Source organism: Hyla sarda, chromosome 7 (genome assembly GCF_029499605.1).
Source record: "Hyla sarda isolate aHylSar1 chromosome 7, aHylSar1.hap1, whole genome shotgun sequence".
NCBI classification, from domain to species: Eukaryota; Metazoa; Chordata; class Amphibia; order Anura; family Hylidae; genus Hyla; species Hyla sarda.
In genome coordinates, this window is record NC_079195.1 from 164,354,229 (window position 1) to 164,373,728 (window position 19,500).

The 19,500-nt window shown below is 46.1% G+C and overlaps 1 protein-coding gene across 6 annotated transcripts in view; it reads right to left on the minus strand.

Moving 5' to 3' along the window:
• Positions 1-18,991, minus strand: part of BTBD18 (BTB domain containing 18) — a 127,645-nt gene extending 108,654 nt beyond the window's left edge. For 2 of the 6 annotated variants that reach the window (XM_056531196.1, XM_056531194.1), the window contains exon 1: positions 18,863-18,934. The gene's annotated coding sequence lies outside the window, so the exon portion shown is untranslated. Of the gene's footprint in view, positions 1-18,862 lie in introns of all 6 variants that reach the window. The other 4 variants (XM_056531198.1, XM_056531191.1, XM_056531192.1 and 1 more) reach the window with 4 other exon arrangements.
• Between the last annotated feature and the right edge of the window lie 509 nt (positions 18,992-19,500).

Below are 19,500 nucleotides of genomic sequence, written 5' to 3' on the forward strand. Positions count from 1 at the left end.
ACTTTTGTGGGCTTCCGTTTCTACGCAGGTCATTTTTTGGTCAAAATTACATCTTATCTTTATTCTGTAGGTCCATACGGTTAAAATATTATCCTACTTATATAGGTTTGATTTTGTCGCACTTCTGAAAAAAATCATAACTACATGCAGGAAAATGTATACGTTTAAAATTGTCATCTTCTGACCCCTGTAACTTTTTTTATTTTTCAGCATACGGGCCGGTATGAGGGCTCAATTTTTGCGCCGTGTTCTGAAGTTTTTATTAGTACCATTTTTGTGTTGATCAGATTTTTTGATCGCTTTTTATGAATTTTTTAATGATATAAAAAAAGTGACCAAAAATACGCTATTTTGGACTTTGGAATGTTTTTGTGCATACGCCATTGACCGTGTGGTTTAATTAATAATATCATTTTATAGTTCGGACATATACGCACGCGGCGATACCACATATGTTAATTTTTATTTACACTGTTTTTTTTTTATGGGAACAGGGGGGTGATTCAAACTTTTATTAGGGAAGGGGTTAAATGACCTTTGTTAACTTTTCTTTTTCACTTTTTTTTTGCAGTGTTATAGCTCCCATAGGGACCTATAACACTGCACATAGCTTTGCACAGATCAGTGAGATAGGGGCTTGATTGCTCAAGCCTGTAGCTCAGGCTTGGAGCAATCAATCGATGATTGGACGCCGCGGAGACAGGTAAGGAGACCTCCGCCTGCGTCCTAGCTGATCGGAGCATCGCGATGTCCCGATCAGCCCAACTGAGCTGCCGGGAAGCGTTTACTTTTGTTTTCAGACGCGGCAGTCAACTTTGATCGCCACTTCTGAAGGTTAACAGCGCGCGGCACAACGATCGATGCCGCGCGCTGTTTGCCCAGGGTCCCGACTATCGTTAGCAGCCGGGACCGACCCGATGTGATGCGGGGTCAAAGCGTGAATCCTTAACCCCTTAAGGACCGGGGGTTTTTCCGTTTTTGCATTTTCGTTTTTTGCTCCTTGCCTTTAAAAAATCATAACTCTTTCAATTTTGCACCTAAAAATCCATATGATGGCTTATTTTTTGCGCCACCAATTCTACTTTGTAATGACATCAGTCATTTTGCCCAAAAATCTACGGTGAAACGGAAAAAAAAATCATTGTGCGACAAAATTGAAAAAAAAACGCAGTTTTGTAACTTTTGGGGGCTTCCGTTTCTACGTAGTACATTTTTCGGTAAAAATGACACCTTATCTTTATTCTCTAGGTCCATACGGTTAAAATGATACCCTACTTATATAGGTTTGATTTTGTCGGACTTCTGGAAAAAATCATAACTACATGCAGGAAAATTAATACGTTTAAAATTGTCATCTTCTGACCCCTATAACTTTTTTATTTTTCCGTGTATGGGGCGGTATGAGGGCTCATTTTTTGCGCCGTGATCTGAAGTTTTTAACGGTACCATTTTTGCATTGATAGGACTTATTGATCGCTTTTTATTCATTTTTAAATGATATAAAAAGTGACCAAAAATGCACTATTTTGGAATTTGGAATTTTTTTGCGCGCACGCCATTGACCGAGCGGTTTAATTAATTATATATTTTTATAATTCGGACATTTCCGCACGCGGTGATACCACATATGTTTATTTTTATTTACACTGTTTTTTTTTATTGGAAAAGGGGGGTGATTCAAACTTTTAATAGGGGAGGAGTTAAATGATCTTTATTCACTTTTTTTTTTCACTTTTTTTTTGAATTGTTATAGGTCCCATAGGGACCTATAACACTGCACACACTGATCTATGCTGATCACTGGTTTCTCATAAGAAACCAGTGATCAACGATTCTGCCGCATGACTGCTCAGGCCTGGATCTCAGGCACTGAGCAGTCATTCGGCGATCGGACAGCGAGGAGGCAGGAAGGGGCCCTCCCGCTGTCCTGTCAGCTGTTCGGGATGCCGCGATTAGCCGCGGCTATCCCGAACAGCCCGACTGAGCTAGCCGGCCACTTTCGGTTTCACTTTTAGCTGCGCGGCTCAGCTCTGAGCGCGCGGCTAAAGGGTTAATAGCGCGCGGCACCGCGATCGGCGCTGCGCGCTATTAGAGGCAGGTCCCAGCTTCACTATGACGCCGGGCCCGCCGCGATATGACGCGGGGTTACTGTGTAACCCGAGAGCAGGACCAAGGGCGTACCTGTACGGCCTTGGTCCTTAAGAGGTTAAGAGGTTAAAGTGACAGTGGTCAGATGTGCAAAAAATGGCTGGGTCCTACAGTGAAAATTGGCTGGGTCCTTAAATGGGCACTGTCACCAACTTTATTTTTTGATATGTTGTAGTACTTCTGTACTACAACATATCTCTAATATACTTTTATTATTATTTTTTTTATTAAAATGGTTTAATTTACATTTGAAAACCGGCCACTAGGGGTCTCCCTCCTAGTGGCCGGCTACAGCCTGGCGTGACGTCACGCCAGAAAAAGGACTGATTTTGGCCTGGCAATCAGTCCTTTTTCAGTTAGGCTGAACTCACTCCCTGCCTGTCAATCAGACAGGCAGGGAGCGAGCGCATTGGCTCCCGGGCCACTGGCTGGGAGGCCACTCCTCCCGCACATCGCCGCCGCCGCTGTCCCTGCACGCCCGCTGCCGGACTCTGCAGTAAGTGTAATGAGGGAACGGGGTATGGTGCGGGGGGGGGGAGGGAGACGGAGGGGACGGGCTAGCGCCGCATGTAACTAACTAATAGTTTATCTACACAGGGTGCCTCCAGCTGTTTCAATACTACAACTCCCAGCATGCCCTGACAGCCAATAGATGTCAGGGCAAGCTGGGAGTTGTAGTGGTGAAACAGCTGGAGGCACCCTGTGTAGATGAACTAAGGGCGGAAGTCCCCCCCAGCAGGCATCAGTGACGTGGTGCCTGCTGGGAAAGTCTGCCTGGTAGTGAGCACACTGCCAGGCAGACAAAAGGCATTTTTAATATAGTAAAAATAAAAATTAAAAGCAGGGAGGGGGTTAGGGATAGATTGGCAATAGGAAGGGACAGAAAAAAAAATAGGATGGTGGGATCTACCCTTTAAGGGGATAACACCCCACAGGTGATTGACAAACTTTTGTTAAAGTGAGACGTGAAAATGAAAAATTTGATTTTTAAACACAAATGCTGGTGTTACCCAAAACTTTTCATTTTCACAAGGGGTAATAGGAGAAAAAGCCCCCAAAAATTTGTAACCCCATTTCTCTCGAGTAAGGAAATACATCTTATGTGAATGTAAAATGCTCTGTGGACGAACTACAATGCTCAGAAGAGAAGGGGTGCCATTGGGCTTTTGGAGAAAGAATTTGGTTGGAATTGAAGGCAGGGGCCATGAGCATTTACAAAGCCCCATGGAGCCAGAACAGTGGACCCCACCCACATGTGACCCCATTTTGGAAACTACACCCCTCACAGAATGTATTAAGGGGTGCAGTGAGCATTTACACCCCACTGGCATTTTTCATTTTTACAGACGACTATTCAAAAAAACCTGTCAGACATCTGTGGGGCGTAAATGCTCACTGTAACCCATATAACATTCCGTGAGGGGTATCATTTCCAAAATGGGGGTCACATGTTGGGGGGGTCCACTGTTCTGGCACCATGGGGGCGATTCTTTCATTTTGCAGAGGCCCTGTTAAAAATGAAAGAAACGATCTGATTAGTTGCTATGGGCAACTGGGCAACTTTTCCTCTGCACAGGTTTTGATAAATCTCCCCCATAGCCTTCAATTCCAGCCTAATTCTCTCTCAAAAAGCCCAATGGCGCCCCTTCTCTTCTGAGCATTGTAGTTCGCCCAGAGAGCACTTTACATCCACATATGGGGTATTCCCTTACTCAGAAAAAATGGTGTTACAAATTTTGGGAGGCTTTTTTCCTATTTACCCTGAAAAATTTGGTGTAATACAAGCATTTTAGGGGAAAAAAAACATTTTTAATTTTCATGTCCAACTTTAATGAAAATTTGTCAAAGACCTGTGGGGTGTTAAGGCTCACTATACCCCTTGTTATGTTTCGTGAGGGTTGTAGTGTACAAAATGGGGTCACATGTGGGCATTTTTTTTTTGCGTTCATGTCAGAACCACTGTAACAATCAGCCACCCCTGTGAAAATCACCAATTTAGGCCTCAAATGTACATGGTGCTCTCTCACTCCTGAGCCATGTAGTTTGTCCACAAAGAATTTTACGTCCACACATATTTCCATACTTGGGTGAAATTGGGTTAGAAATTTGGGTTAGAATGGGGGTCTTTTTCTCCTTTTATCTTTTGTGAAAATGAAAAGTATGGGGCAACAACAGCATGTTAGGGTAAAAATTTTAATTTTTTTACACTAACAAGCTGGTATGCTGGTGTAGCCCCAAACTTTACCTTTTCATATGGGGTAAAAGGAGAAAAATCCTAAGCTCTGTTTAGGAAACACTGCCGTATGAGACATTTTCATATTTATTGGGGGGGGGGGGGGGGGTGGAAGGGGACGTGGAAGGGGGTGTATATGTAGTGTTTTACTTTTTATAAAAAATTTTAGTGTAGTGTTTTTAGGGTACATTCACATGGGCGGGGATTCACAGTAGGTTTCCGCTGGAAGTTTGAGCTGCAGCTCAAAATTGTAGAAGGAAACCAACTGTAAACCTGCCTACAAACCTTCAGCTGTGGCAAAACTACAACTCCCAGAATGCAGACCATACATGCTGGGAGTTGTAGTTTTGCAACAGCTGTAGCCACACTGGTGGGGAACCACTGAGTTAAGAAACAGACTCTAGCTCAGTGATTCCAACCCGTGTACCTCCAGCTGTTGCAAAACAACAATTCCCAGCATGTACGGTCTGTCAGTGGATTCTGGGAGTTGTAGTTTTGCAACAGCTGGAGGCACACAGGTTGGAATCACAGAGTTAGGAAACAGACTCTAGCTCAGTGGTTCCCAACAAGTTATGCAACAACTGGGGAAAAACTGTTTGGAGACCGCTAAGTAGAGGTCTCCAAACTGTAGCCCTTCAGATGTTGCAAAACTACAACTCCAAGCATGCCCAGACTGTCCAGGCATGCTGGGAGTTGTAATTCTGCAACATATGAAGGGCAAGATATTGCAGAACTACACACCCAGCATCCCTGACTGCCTGGGCATGCTGGCAATTGTAGTTTTGCAACATCTGGAGGTCTACAGTTTGGAGATCACCGTATAGTGGTCTCCAAACTGTGCCACTTTAGATGTTGCAAAACTACAACTCCCAGCATGCCCAGACAGTCAGGGCATGTTGAAAGTTGTAGTTTTGCAACATCTGAAGGACCACAGTTTAGAGACCACTACAGTGGTCTCCAAACTGTGGCCATCCAGATGTTGCAAAACTACAACTCCCAGCATGCCCAGACAGCTAAAAGCTGTCTGGGCATGCTGGGAGTTGTAGTTTTGCAACTTTTAGAAGGCCACAGTGAAGATCAGTTACCGGTGATCTTCACTGCAGCCTCCTCCACCGCCGCACTTTCCGGCCGCACTCCTCCTGCTTCCGCCGATGCCACCGCCACTGCTCCAGGATGCCGCCGCCGGACTGGTAAGCCGGCCATGCTCCCCCTCGCGTCCCCCACCCCAGCTCTGCCCGGACTTCGATCGTTGGGCAGAGCGGGGGAAATTAACTAACCCCCGCAACAGCCATTGGTGGTCGTACTGACCGACCAATGGCAGGGGATATGAGGAGGTGGCAACACTGCCACCTCGCTCCTATCCTTTAGGATGGTCGGAGCTGTCTCTGACAGCTCCGATCATTCTTATTTTCTGGGCGATCGGGTTACCAGTGACCCAATTGGCCCGGATCGCCGCAAATCACCGGTCTGAATTGACCAGCGAATTGCCACGATCACCGAAATGGGGGGGGGGGGGGGTTGCCACGAGATGCCTGCAGATAGATATCAGCAGTCATCCCGGTCAGATCTCCGCCCGGCGAGCAGCGGTGATCGGAAATGCGGAGGGCGTACAGGTACGCCCTCCGTTCTTAAGTGACGGAACGCAAGGGTGTAACCATACGCCCTCCGTCCTCAACAGGTTAAATACATTTCCTCACCTTATGTATTAATTAATTCACATTAAAAGTTAAGTTTTACTAATTGTGACACATGCAATATAGAGGTTTTTTGTTTAACCCCTTGGGGTTATTTTGTTGTGGGTAGTATTACCTATGTGTTATTAGGCCAAAAATGTAGTGTGGTAAACACTCACTGCACCCCTTATTACATTCTGTGAGGGGTGTAGTTTCCAAAATGGGGTCACACGTGGGGGGTCCACTGTTCTGGCACCACGTTCTGGCACCACAGGGGGGTGTTGTAAACGCACATGGCTCCTGACTTCCATTCCAAACTAATTTTCTCTCCAAAAGCTCAATGGCACTCCTCCTCTTCTGAACATTGTAGTGCACCAGCAGAGCACTTGACGTCCACACATGGGGTTTTTCCATACTCAGAAGAAATGGGGTTACAAATTTTGGGGGTCATTTTCTCCTATTACCCCTTGTAAAAATTTTCAATTTGGGGAAAAACCAGCATTTTAGTGAAAATTTTTTTTTTTTTCATTTACACATCCAACTTTAAAGGGGCTCTCCGGTGCTTACACATCTTATCCCCTATCCAAAGGATAGGGGATAAGATGCCTGATCGCGGGAGTCCCGTGTCGGGGATTGCCGAAAATCGCCGGTCAATTCAGACCGGCGATTTTCGGCGGATCCGGGTCATACCGGTGTCCGGACACCCCCAGTCCCCCTGAAGGGATAGCAGTTAGGTGGCAGGGGTGTCACCCCTCCTATTCCTGCTATTGGTCATCAAGAAGCGACGACCAATAGCAGATTGGGAGCGGGGGGGTTAAAGTTTGGTTCTGCCCACCGGTGGCAGAACAGGGGAACTGTAGCGTGACCGGCGACGGCGGTGGAGGTCCCTTACCTGATCAGCTGAGGTGGGTGGCGATGACATGCGGCTCCCTTGTGCAGCTCCCTGGTGAAGACTAAGCCAGTGAGTAGTTGCTTAGCAACATCTAGAGGGGCTTCAGTTTGGAGACCACCTATCGCGGTGATAGGACTCAGGAACCCCAGCCATGCAGGGGGAGAGAAGCGGGTGGCGGCAGCGGTCTACGGCACCGCAAAAGCCGCTGCAGTTCATTGATTTAAAGCGCCCGCTTTAAATCAATCAGTGATCTGCAGCGGTGTCGGGGGGGGGGGGATAAATAGCCGATAACTTATACCGGAATATCGGTATAAGTTATCGGCTAACGGCCCTTAAAAAACGATATCGGTCGATCCCTACCCAGCATCAGTACATGCTGGGAGTTGTAGTTTTGCCACAGCTGGAGGCACACTGGTTGGAACATACTGAGTCAGGTAACAGAACCTAACTGAAGGTTTTCCAACCAGTGTGCCTCCAGCTATTGCAAAAGTACTCCCAGCATGCACGGTCTGTCTATGCATGCTGGGAGTTGTAGTTTTGCAACAGCTGGAGGTTTGCCGCCCCCCCCCCCCCCCCCCCCCCCTGTGAATGTAGAGGGTACATTCACACGGGCGGGTTTACAGTAAGTTTCCTGCTTCAAGTTTGAGCTGGGGCAAATTTTCTGCCGCGGCGCAAACTCCTAGCAAGAAACTCACCGTAAACCACTGCATGAATCAATGTACTCAAAAACACATAATCAGGGTAAAACACTACATATACACCCCTTACACTGTCCCCCCCCCCCCCCCCCCAATAAAAATTAAAAAAACATATCGTACGGCAGTGTTTCCAAAACAGAGCCTCCAGCGGTTGCAAAACAACAACTCCCAGAATTTCCAGACAGCCACTGACTGTCCAGGCATGCTGGGAGTTTAGCAACAGCTGGAGGCACCCTATTTATGAATCACTTGTGTAGAAAACCCCTATGTCCACCCCTAGGCAATCCCTATTTTAGTCCTCAAATGCGCCTGGTGCTCTCTCACTTCGGAGCCCTGTCGTATTTCAAGGAAACAGTTTAGGGCCACATATGGGGTGTTTCCGTACTCAGGAAAAATTGAGTTACAAATTTTGGGGGGCTTTTTCTCCTTTTACCCCTTATGAAAAGGAAAAGTTGGGGTCTACATCAGCCGGTTAGTGTAATAAGAAAAATAAATAAATAAATAAGAATTTTTTATATATATATATATATATATATATATATATATATATATATATATATATATATATATTATATGGATGGAAAAGACACCTAAAATTTGTAACGCCATTTCTCCTAAGTACGGACGCACAACAAGGCTCAGGAGTGAGGCCTAAAGTGGTGATTTGCACAGGCGTGGCTGATTTTACAGCAGATCTGACATAAACACAAAAAAAAACATACCCACATGTGACCCCATTTTGGAAACTACACCCCTCACGGAATGTAACAAGGGGTATACTGAGCCTTAACACCCCACAGGTATTTGACGAATTTTTGTTAAAAATGGATGGGAAAATAAAAAAAAAAATTTTACTAAAATGCTGGTGTTACCTTAAATTTTTCACAAGGGAAAATGGGAAAAAAGCCCCCCAAAATTTGTTATCCCATTTCTCCTGAGTTTGAACACACCCCATATGTGGATGCAAAGTGCTCTGAGGGCGAACTACAATGCTCAGAAGAGAACGAGCGCCATTGGGCTTTTGAAGAGAAAATTTGTCCAGAATTTAAGGCCACGTGTGTTTACAAAGCCCCCATTATGCCAGAACAATGGACCCCCCCCCCGTGACCCCATTTTGGAAACTACACCCCTAACAGAATGTAATAAGGGGTGCAGTGAGCATTTACGCCCCACAGGTGTCTGACAGATTTTTGGAACAGTGGTCCGTGAAAATGAAAAATTTGATATTTCATTTGCACAGTCCACTGTTCCACAGACCTGTCAAATGCCAGTGGGGTGTAAATGCTCACTGCCCCCCTTATTAAAAATAATAACATGTGGGGGGGGGGGGTCCACTGTTCTGGCGCCACGGTGGTGTTTGTAAATATACATGGCCCCTGACTTCTATTCCAACCAAATTCTCAATCCAAAAGCTCAATGGCGCTCCTCCTCTTCTGAGCATTGTAGTGCGCCAGCTGAGCACTTGTTGTCCACACATGGGGTATTTCCATACTCAGAAGAAATGGGGTTACAAATTTTGGGGGGCATTTTCTCCTATTACCCCTTGTAGAAAAGTAAAATTTGGGGAAAAACCTGCATTTTAGTGAAAAAAACATAAAAAATTCATTTACACATCCAACTTTACCTAAAAGTCGTCAAACACCTGTGGGGCGTTAAGGCTCACTGTACCCCTTGTTATGTTCCTTGAGGGGTGTAGTTTCCAAAATGGTATGCCATGTGTTTTTTTTTTTTTTTTTTTTTTTTTAGTTCTGGCACCAAAGGGGCTTCCTAAATGTGATTCCCAAAAAAAAATATCAGAAAAACTCACTCTCCAAAATCCCATTGAAGCTCCTTCCCTTCTGAGCCCTCTAATGCACCCACAGAAAACTTCACATACACATGAGATATTTCCTTACCCGAGAGAAATTGGTTTACAAATTTTAGGAAGATTTTTCTCCTTTTTACCCCCTCTAAAAATTCAAAAACTGGCTCTTCAAGAACAAGCGAGTGTAAAAAATTATGATTTTGAATTTTCTCCTTCACTTTGCTGCTATTCCTGTGAAACACCTTAAGGGTTAACACACTTACTGAATGTCATTTTGAATACTTTGAGGGATGCAGTTTTTATAATGGGGTCATTTGTGGGGTATTTCTAATATGAAGGCCCCTCAAATCCACTTCAAAACTGAACTGGTCCCTGAAAAATTCTGATTTTGAAAATTTTGAGAAAAATTGGAAAATTGCCGCTGAACTTTGAAGCCCTCTGATGTCTTTCAAAAGTGAAACATGTCAACTTTATGATGCAATCATAAAGTAGACATTGTATATGTGAATCAATATATAATTTATTTGGGATATTCATTTTCCTTATAAGCAGGCCTTTGGGAAAGCAAATTTTGGTGAAATGGTTTTTGGGGGGCATGTCACATTTAGGAAGCCCCCATGGTGCAAGAACAGCGAAAAACACCCCACATGGCATACTATTTGGCAAACTACACTCCTCAAGCAACGTAACTAGGGGTACAGTGAGCATTTACACCCCACTGGCGATTGATAGATCTTTCTAACAGTGGGCTGTGCAAATGAAAAATTACATTCTTCATTTTCACGGACCACTGTTTAAAAAATCTGTCAGTCACCTGGGGTGTTAAGGCTATACCCCCCCCCCCCCCGTGTTACATTCCGTGAGGGGTGTAGTTTCCAAAATGGGGTCACACGTGGGTATTTATTTATTCTGCGTTTATGTCAGAACCGCTGTAACCAGCAACCACCCCTGTGCTATTCACCACTTTAGGCCTCAAATGTACACGGCGCTTTCTCACTCCTGAACCTTGTTGTGCACCGCGCAGAGCATTTTACGCCCACATATGGGGTATTTCCATACTTGGGAGAAATCGTGTTACAAATTTTGGTAGCCTTTATTTCCTTTTACTTCTTATGAAAATAAAAAGAATGGGGCAACACCAGCATGTTAGAGTAAAAAAAAAAAATTTCATAAGGGGTAAAAGGAGAAAAAGCCCCCCAAAATTTGTAGTGCAATTTCTCCTGAGTACGGAGATACCCCATGTCTGGCCCTAAACTGTTGCCTTGAAATACGACAGGGCTCTGAAGTGAGAGAGCGCCATGTGCATTTGAGGCCTAAATTAGGGATTTTCATAGGGGTGTACCTGGATGTTTACACTTGCCTCCTCCACCAAAAATACTGTACGTCAGTTTTCCCCAAACAGGGTGTCTCCAGCTGTTGCAAAACTCCCAACATGCCTGGACAGTCAATGGCTGTCCGGCAATACTGGGAGTTGTTATTTTGCAACAGCTGGAGGCTCCATTTTGGAAAATGGAAACACTGATGTACAAGAAGTTTTTAATTTTTATTGGGGGGTGCCGACAGTGTAAGGGGGTGTACAGTAACCCCCCGACATGCGATGGCCCCGACATATGATAAAATCGACATACGATGCTTTTATATGTCGGGACCATCGCATTAACTGCTATCCAACAGCGCAAAATGCTTAAGCTGCTGTCGGATAGCAGTTTAAGCATCCCGGGCAGGTTCGCTTACCTATTCCTGCTGCTCCGGGTCCACTTCGCGATCCTCCAGCGTCTTCCGCATCTTCTCCAGGGTCCGAGCCTCGCTTTCCGGCGTCGTTATTACGTCACTACGCACGTTGTGCCGGCGCAGCAGCGTAATAACGTCACCAGAAAGCGAGGCCCGGACCCTGCAGAAGATGCGGAAGAAGCCGGAGGATTGCGAAGAAAACACCGGAGCAGCAGGACAGCATCAGAAGCCCCTGGGACAGCATTGGGAGCGGTGAGGACCTGGTCCGGAGCGGCGGGGACAGGTGAGTACAGCTTCCTATACTTTACATTGCATGGATCCCTCAACATACGATGGATTCGACAAACGATGGGTCGTTTGGAACGAATTACCATCGTATGTTGAGGGACCACTGTATATGTAGTGTTTTACTCTTTATTTAGTGTAGTGTAGTGTTTTTAGGGTACACTCACACGGGCGGAGGTTAACAGTGAGTTTCCCGCTGCAGCGAGAAATTTGCCGCATCTCAAACTTGAAACGGGAAACTTGCTGTAAATCCCTGCCCGTGTGAATGTACCCTGTACAACTACAACTCACAGCATGCACTGACAGACCATGCATCTTGGGAGCTGTAGTTATGCAACAGCTAGAGGCACACTGGTTGGGATTGGAAAACACTGAGTTAGGTAACAAACTACCGCAGTGTTTCCGCACCACTGTCTGTTTCCTAACTGAGAGTGCTGGGAGTTATAGTTTAGCCACAGCAGGAGGCATACAGGTTGGGAAACACTCAGTTAGGAAACAGACAAGGTTTCCTAACCAGTGCGCATTCAGTTGTTGCAATACTACAGCTCTCAGCATGCCCAGGGGTCTCCAAACTGTAGCCCTCCAGATGTTGCAAGACTTCAACTCCAAGCATACCCAAACTGCCCAGGCATGCTGGGAGTTGTAGTTCGGCAACATCTGAAGGGCCAGACTTTGCCGAACTACAACTCCCAGCATGCCTGGACAGTCTCGGCATGCTTTGAATTGTAGTTTTGCAACATCTGGAGAGCTATAGTGTTGACACCACTGTATAGTGGTCTCCAGACAGTGCCCTACCAGAAGTTGCAAAACTATAACTCCCAGCATGCTGGGACTGACCAAGCATGCTGGGAGTTGTAGTTTTGCAACATCTGGAAGGGCTAGATGTTACAGAACTACAACTCCCAGCATGCCTGGACAGTCTGGGCATGCTAAGAGTTGTAGTTTTGCAATATCTGGAAGGACAGCCAAAGGCTGTCTGGGCATGCTGGGAGTTGTAGTTTTGAAACTCCTAGAAACTCCTATATACAGCAGTGAAGATCACTTTACGGCACTCTCCACTGCAGTATCTGGGAAACCGCCGCCTCTGCCTCCACTTGCCTGTGCCTTCTGTCAGCCAGTCCCTGGTAACCGGCGCCGGCGGTCCCCGCAACGGCCCCCGCAGATTGACACCATCTTCCCCCCCTCTTGCCCTGACATACAGGGGCAGACAGAGCAGGGGAAAAGAACTTTCATCCCCAACCTGCAATTCGCCAATTTCAGTCCTGATCGGCCAATCGCAGGGGATACGAGGAGGTGGCACCTCTGCCACCTCGCTCCTATCCTTTAGGATGATCGGGGCTGTCTAACAGCTCCGATCATCCCTATTTTCCGGGCTATCGGGTCATCAGAGACCCGATCAGCCCAGACTCGCCGATCTAAATTCGGCGATTTGCGGCGATCGTCGACATGGGGGGGGGGGGTCTCAGGACTCCCCCAGGCATTTGCACGGGATGCTGAATGATTTCAGGTATGCCCTTGGTCCTTAAGTACGAGGACGCAAGGGCGTATCCATACGCCCGTGGTCCCCAACAGGTTAAGGCTCACTGTACCCCTTGTTACGTTCCTTGAGGGGTGTAGTTTCCAAAATAGTATGCCATGTGTTTGTTTGTTTTTTGCTGTTCTGGCACCATAGGGGCTTCTTAAATGTGACATGCCCCCCAAAAACCATTACAGCTACATTTGCTTTCCAAAAGCCAAATGTGACTCCTTCTCTTCTGAGCATTGTAGTGCACCAGCAGCGCACTTGATGTCCACACATGGAGTATTTCCATACTCAGAAGAGATGGGGTTAGAAATTTTGGGGGGCATTTTCTCCTATTACACCTTGTAAAAATGTAAAATTTGGGGGAAAACTAGCATTTTAGTGAAAATAAATCATTTACACATCCAACTTTAATGATAAGTCGTCAAACATCTGTGAAGTGTTAAGGCTCACTGTATCTCTTGTTACGTTCCTTGAGGGGTGTAGTTTCCAAAATAGTATGCCATGTGTTTATTTTTTTTGCTGTTCTGGCACCATAGGGGCTTCCTAAATGTGACATGCCCCCCAAAAACCATTTCAGAAAAACTCACTCTCCAAAATCCCACTGTCACTCCTTCGCTTCTGAGCCCTCTAGTGCACCCACAGAGCACTTCACATCCACATATGAGATATTTCCTTACTCGAGAGAAATTGGGTTACACATTTTAGGAAAATTTCTCTTCCCTTTTACCCCTTGTAAAAATTCAATAACTGGGTCTAAAAGAACATGCCAGTGTAAAAAAAAAAAAAAAATTAAGATTTTTACATTTTCTCCTTCAATTTGCTGCTATTTCTGTGAAACAACTAAAGGGTTAACAAACCTTTTGAATGTCATTTTAAATACTTTGAGGGGTGCAATTTTTTTTAAAATGGGGTCATTTATGGGGTATTTCTAATACAGTGACCCCCCGACTTATGATGGCCCCGACATATGATCATTTCAACATATGATGGCCTCTCAGAGCCCATCGTATGTTGAAGGCAGCATCGACATATGTTGCTGCTGTGTGTCGGGGCCATCTGACAGCGCTGACAACTTCAGCAAATGACAGATAGTTGTTTAATGTGCCCCGTGTGTCCCGTTCTGCCTCCTGTTACTCACATGTTGTCCTGCTAACTCACGCAGGCTTCCACTGTGAGCTCCGTGTAAGCCCCGCCCCCCAGTGCAGCCATAGCCAATAGCCTGCAGCATCTTGCTGCAGGCATCCAATGAGCTGCTGACTGCCCTCCCCTTCCTTTCCTATAGAGCTGTAGTCGGCAGGATCGTAATGGAGGACATTCTGTCTCCCCTGAAGGTATTTAAAGAACTGTACAGTACTGTATGCGATGTCACACATCACATACAATACATATATACACTATACACCCCATACATCAATGTTTCCCTATCAGTGTGCCTCCAGCTGTTGCAAAACTATAACTCCCAGCATGCCCAGACAGTCAATGGCTGTACATGCATGGTGGGAGTTGTAGTTGTGCAACAGCTGGAGGCACCCTGGTTTGTTAAACACTCCCCATACACTCCACATACAATGGTCATCCCAGAACCAATTAGCAGTTTCCCATAGAGATATGTATTCAACATACAATGGTTCCGAGGCCCCAGAACCAATTACCATTTTTACATAGACATATGTACTCGACATATGATGGTTTCAACATATGATGGTTCTCCTGGAACCAATTAATATCATATGTTGAGGGACCACTGTATGAAGACCCTTCAAATCCACTTCAAAACTGAACTAGTCCCTGAAAATTGCTGCTGAACTTTGAAGCCCTCTGATGTCTTCCAAAAGTAAAAACATGTCAACTTTATGATGCAAATATAAAATAGACATATTGTATATGTGAATCAATATATTATTTATTTGGAATATCAATTTTCCTTATAAGCAGAGAGCTTCAAAGTTAAAAAAAAAAAATGCAACATCTTCAATTTTTTCAGCAAATTTTTGTATTTTTCACCAAGAAATTATGCAAGTATTGACAAAATATTACCACTAACATAAAGTAGAATACCGTATTTATCGGGGTATACCACGCACCGGCCTATAACACGCACCCTCATTTTACCAAGGATATTTGGGTAAAAAAAGTTTTTTATCCAAATATCCATGAAAAAATGAGGGTGCATGTGTGCGCGTGTATACCCCGATATACCCCCAGGAAAGGCAGGGGGAGAGAGGCCGTCGCTGCCCGCTTCTCTCCCCCTGCCTTTCCTGGGGTCTAGAGCGCTGCTGTCGGCCCTTTTCACCCCCTGGTTATCGGCGCCGCTGCCCGTTCTGTCCCCCTGACTATCGGTGCCGGCGCCGATAGCCAGGGGGAGAGAAGCGGCGCCGACAGCCAGGGGGAGAGAAGGGGCAGCGGCACCCATTGCCGGCGCCGCTGCCCCGTTTCCTCCCCCCATCCCCGGTGGCATAATTACCTGAGTCGGGTCCGCGCTGCTCGGGTCCGCGCTGCTCCGCTGCTCCAGGCCTCCGTCGTTGCTATGCGCTGAACGGCGCGGCGCATGACGTCAGAGCGCCGCGCCGCGCCGTGCATAGCAACGACGCTGGCGACCGGCGTCGTTTCTATGCACGGCGCGGCGCTCTGAAGTCATGCGCCGCGCCGTTCAGCGCATAGCAACGACGGAGGCCTGGAGCAGCGCGGACCCGACTCAGGTAATTATGCCACCGGGGATGGGGGGAGGCAACGGGGCAGCGGCGCCGGCAATGGGTGCCGCTGCCCCTTCTCTCCTCCTGGCTGTCGGCGCCGCTTCTCTCCCCCTGGCTATCGGCGCCGGCACCGATAGTCAGGGGGACAGAACGGGCAGCGGCGCCGATAACCAGGGGGTGAAAAGGGCCGACAGCAGCGCTCTAGACCCCAGGAAAGGCAGGGGGAGAGAAGCGGGCAGCGATGGCCTCTCTCCCCCTGCCTTTCCTGGGGGGGGTATCGGCGTATAACACGCACACAGACTTTAGGCTAAAAATTTTAGCCTAAAAAGTGCGTGTTATACGCCGATAAATACGGTATATCACGAAAAAACTATCTCGGAATCAGAATGAAAAGTGAAAACCTCCCAGAGTTATTAGTGGTCAGATGTGCAAAAAATGGCCAGGTCCTACGTGAAAATTGGCTGGGTCCTTAAGGCTGCTTTCACACTATAAAATTCATCCGTTAAAAGATCTGTTATAAACGTCCATTAGAAAAGTCTTAACGGATGTTAAACGTCCGTTACAAAATCCCATTCAAGTCTATGGAATTTTTTGATTATCCGTTATAGTCCTTCATGAATAACGGGCATTAGTTGTGACGGAAGAATTAACGGAAAATGCACTCATTTTTTTTCCGTCACAAGAAAGGGATAATTTAACGGACGTTATTTTTAACATTGACGTCTATGGCCAACAGACGTTAGTAAATAAATCCTGTTAATGCCTGTTATTATAATGGATGTTATTTTTACTGAGCGTGCTCAGAAGAGGTGACATCAGCAGACTCCTGCAGTGCTGAGGGACTACTACTACTCCCATCATGGAACAGACTTGTTTCCATGATGGGAGTAGTAATTCCCAAGCTGCGGGAGTCTGCAGACAGCTTGGGAGGCTACATTAGTGTTTGTACTACTACCCCCATCATGGAACAGAGTCTGTTCCATGATGGGGGTTGTAGTACAGGGTCTGAGGGTTTGATCGCACCGGGTTTCACTTCTGAGACCCAATGCGATCAGAAGTTATTAAGCAGGGGAGCGGGCGGCATGGTCCGCAACCCTGCGATGTATCAGTGTGTTTTAACTTTCATTTTTTAATCCCCCAAGGGGAGCCCTGAATGGTCAGTACCGAGGAGCCAATCAGGGCTCTCAGCGGGAGATTTAAAAATGAACATTGTGACTAGCAGGGGCCATTTGTATATTAAAAGCGCTGTGGGGGCAAGATATATAGCGCTGCGGGGGGGGGGGGCAGACATATAGCTTATATATCTAACCCCCCAGCAGCGCATTAGATATGACCCCCGCCAGCGCATGTATAATGCAGCCTCGCAGCGCTTCTATATGCCTATGCCACAGCAGCGCTATATGTGAAAAGCATTCTAGCAGCAGCATCGGCCGCCCGATGCTGCTGATAAAAATACTTTTCATACATAGCGCTGCAGCGGCATATGTATATAGGAGCGCTGTGGGGGGGCAGATAACGCAATATATCTGCCCCCCAGCGCTTCTGTGTACATATATCCCTGTAGCGCTATGAATGAAAAGTATTTCTATTATCAGCGCATAGTGCCGGCAGCCGTCTCCTGGCACTATGCGCTCCTTATAGAAATGCTTTTCATTCATAGAGGTGCAGCGGCATATGTATATAGAAGCGCTGTGGGGGGGGGGGGGCAGATAAAGCTATATGTCTGCCCCTACAGCGCTTCTATATACATATACCCCTGTAGCGCTATGAATGAAAAGTATTTCTATAAGGAGTGCATAGTGCCAGGAGACGGCTGCCGGCACTATGCGCTGCTAATAGAAATACTTTAAATTCATAGCGCTACAGTGATATATGTATATAGAAGCGCTGGGGGTGGAGACATAGCGTTATCTGCCCCCCCCCCCCCCCCCCCCACAGCACTTCTATATACATATGCCGCTGCAGCGATATTTATGAAAAGTATTTCTATCAGCAGCATAATGCTTTTCACATATAGCGCTGCTGCCTCCCACAGCGCTTTTAATATACATATGGCCCCTGCTAGTAACAATGTTCATTTTTAAATCTCCCGCTGAGAGCTCTGATTGGCTCCTCAGTACCGACCATTCAGGGCTCCCCTGCTTAATAACTTCAGATTGCATCGGGTCTCAGAAGTGAAACCCAGTGCGATCAATCCCTCAGCCCCTGTACTACAACCCCCATCATGTAACAGAGTCTGTTCCATGATGGGGGTTGTAGTATTAAACACTTATGTAGCCTCCCCAGCTGTCTGCAGACTTCTGCAGCCAGGGTATTTCTACTCCAATCATGGAAACAAGTCTGTTCCATGATGGGAGTAGTTGTAGTCCCGGCTGTGGGAGTCTGTAAGCAGAGGTGTTCGGCCATACATGAGAGATAATGGGTCTTTTAACGGATGAATATTTATTCACCCGTTATTTAACGTCCGTTTTTACAAGGAAAACTGACGTTTAATAACGGATGAACGCTCATAGTGTGAGGCTTCTTTCACACTACTAAATTCTCAATTTTTAGACATCCGTATGAAGTTCCATCTGAAAACCAGCTGAAAACGGCAGTAACAAAATCCTATACGTCCGTTAAAAATCCCATTATAGTCTATGGGATTTTCTAATATCCGTTTTAATCCGTTATAGTCTGTAATTGATAACGGACGTTATTTTGTGACAGAAGATAGTAACGGAATAACATGAACTATTTCTTCCGTCACTATCTTCCGTCACAAAATAACGTCCGTTATCAATAACGGACTATAACGAATTAAAACGGATATTAGAAAATCTCATAGACTATAATAGGATTTTCTTATGGACGTATAGGATTTTGTTACTGCCGTTTTCAGCTGGTTTTCAGATGCAACTTCATACGGATATCTAAAAATTGAGAATTTTGAAATGTGTGAAAGAAGCCTAAACTGGTGCGAGAGGTTGCCTTTAACCCCCTATCTCCTCGTTTACTTGCAGCAGTCTATTGCCATATGGCAAAGTGTAAAGTAAAACGCAGCTTATGTATAAGAACGCAGCATCTAAACTAAAATGATGGCAACAAATTAGGATTAAATCCTGCGACACACACACACTTGTGCTCCAGCGGTTTGTGATCATGGAGACCTGTAATAATCTATAACGTGTATGAACTTACACACAGCAGAGCTCGCCAACTATCGCGGACACTTTCCTCCGCGCGCTTCCCTGTGGTGTGCCTAGCCCCTCCCCCTCACGGTTCTGTTGTCCTGGGCTCTGATTGGCTACCTGCGAACAGCATTATCTTGTACGCTGTCGACGATTGCAGGAGGTGCTGGACAGCGGCAATACCAATGGAGACTGGCCGAGCCCGGGTCTAGGCGTGGGAGGGGCTTCTAAGGGCGCAAAGTAGCTACTGAATATTGTAAATATGAGAGACTGCTGCAAAGCAAAACTTCCCTCTGATTCATTTTGAATTGTGGTGAGGTACATGAAGTAAATAAATCAGAAAATTAGAACATATACATGTTTCATAGTACTTGGGTTAGGTTTTTACTTTCCATCACAGGTATCCTTTGGCATTCTGTGTTGGAAAGTAGTGCGCCCCATTCATTTCAGTGTCCCAAATTGAGTCACTTAGTGACTCTGGGGGAGATTCATCATAACTTGTGCAGAGGAAACGTTGACCAGTTGCCTAAAGTAACCATTCAGATTGCTTCTTTGAGGGCTGTGAAAAATAAAAAAGGCGATCTGATTAGTTGCTATGGGCAACTGGCCAACTTTTTCTCATTACAGGTCTGGATGAATCTCCCCCTT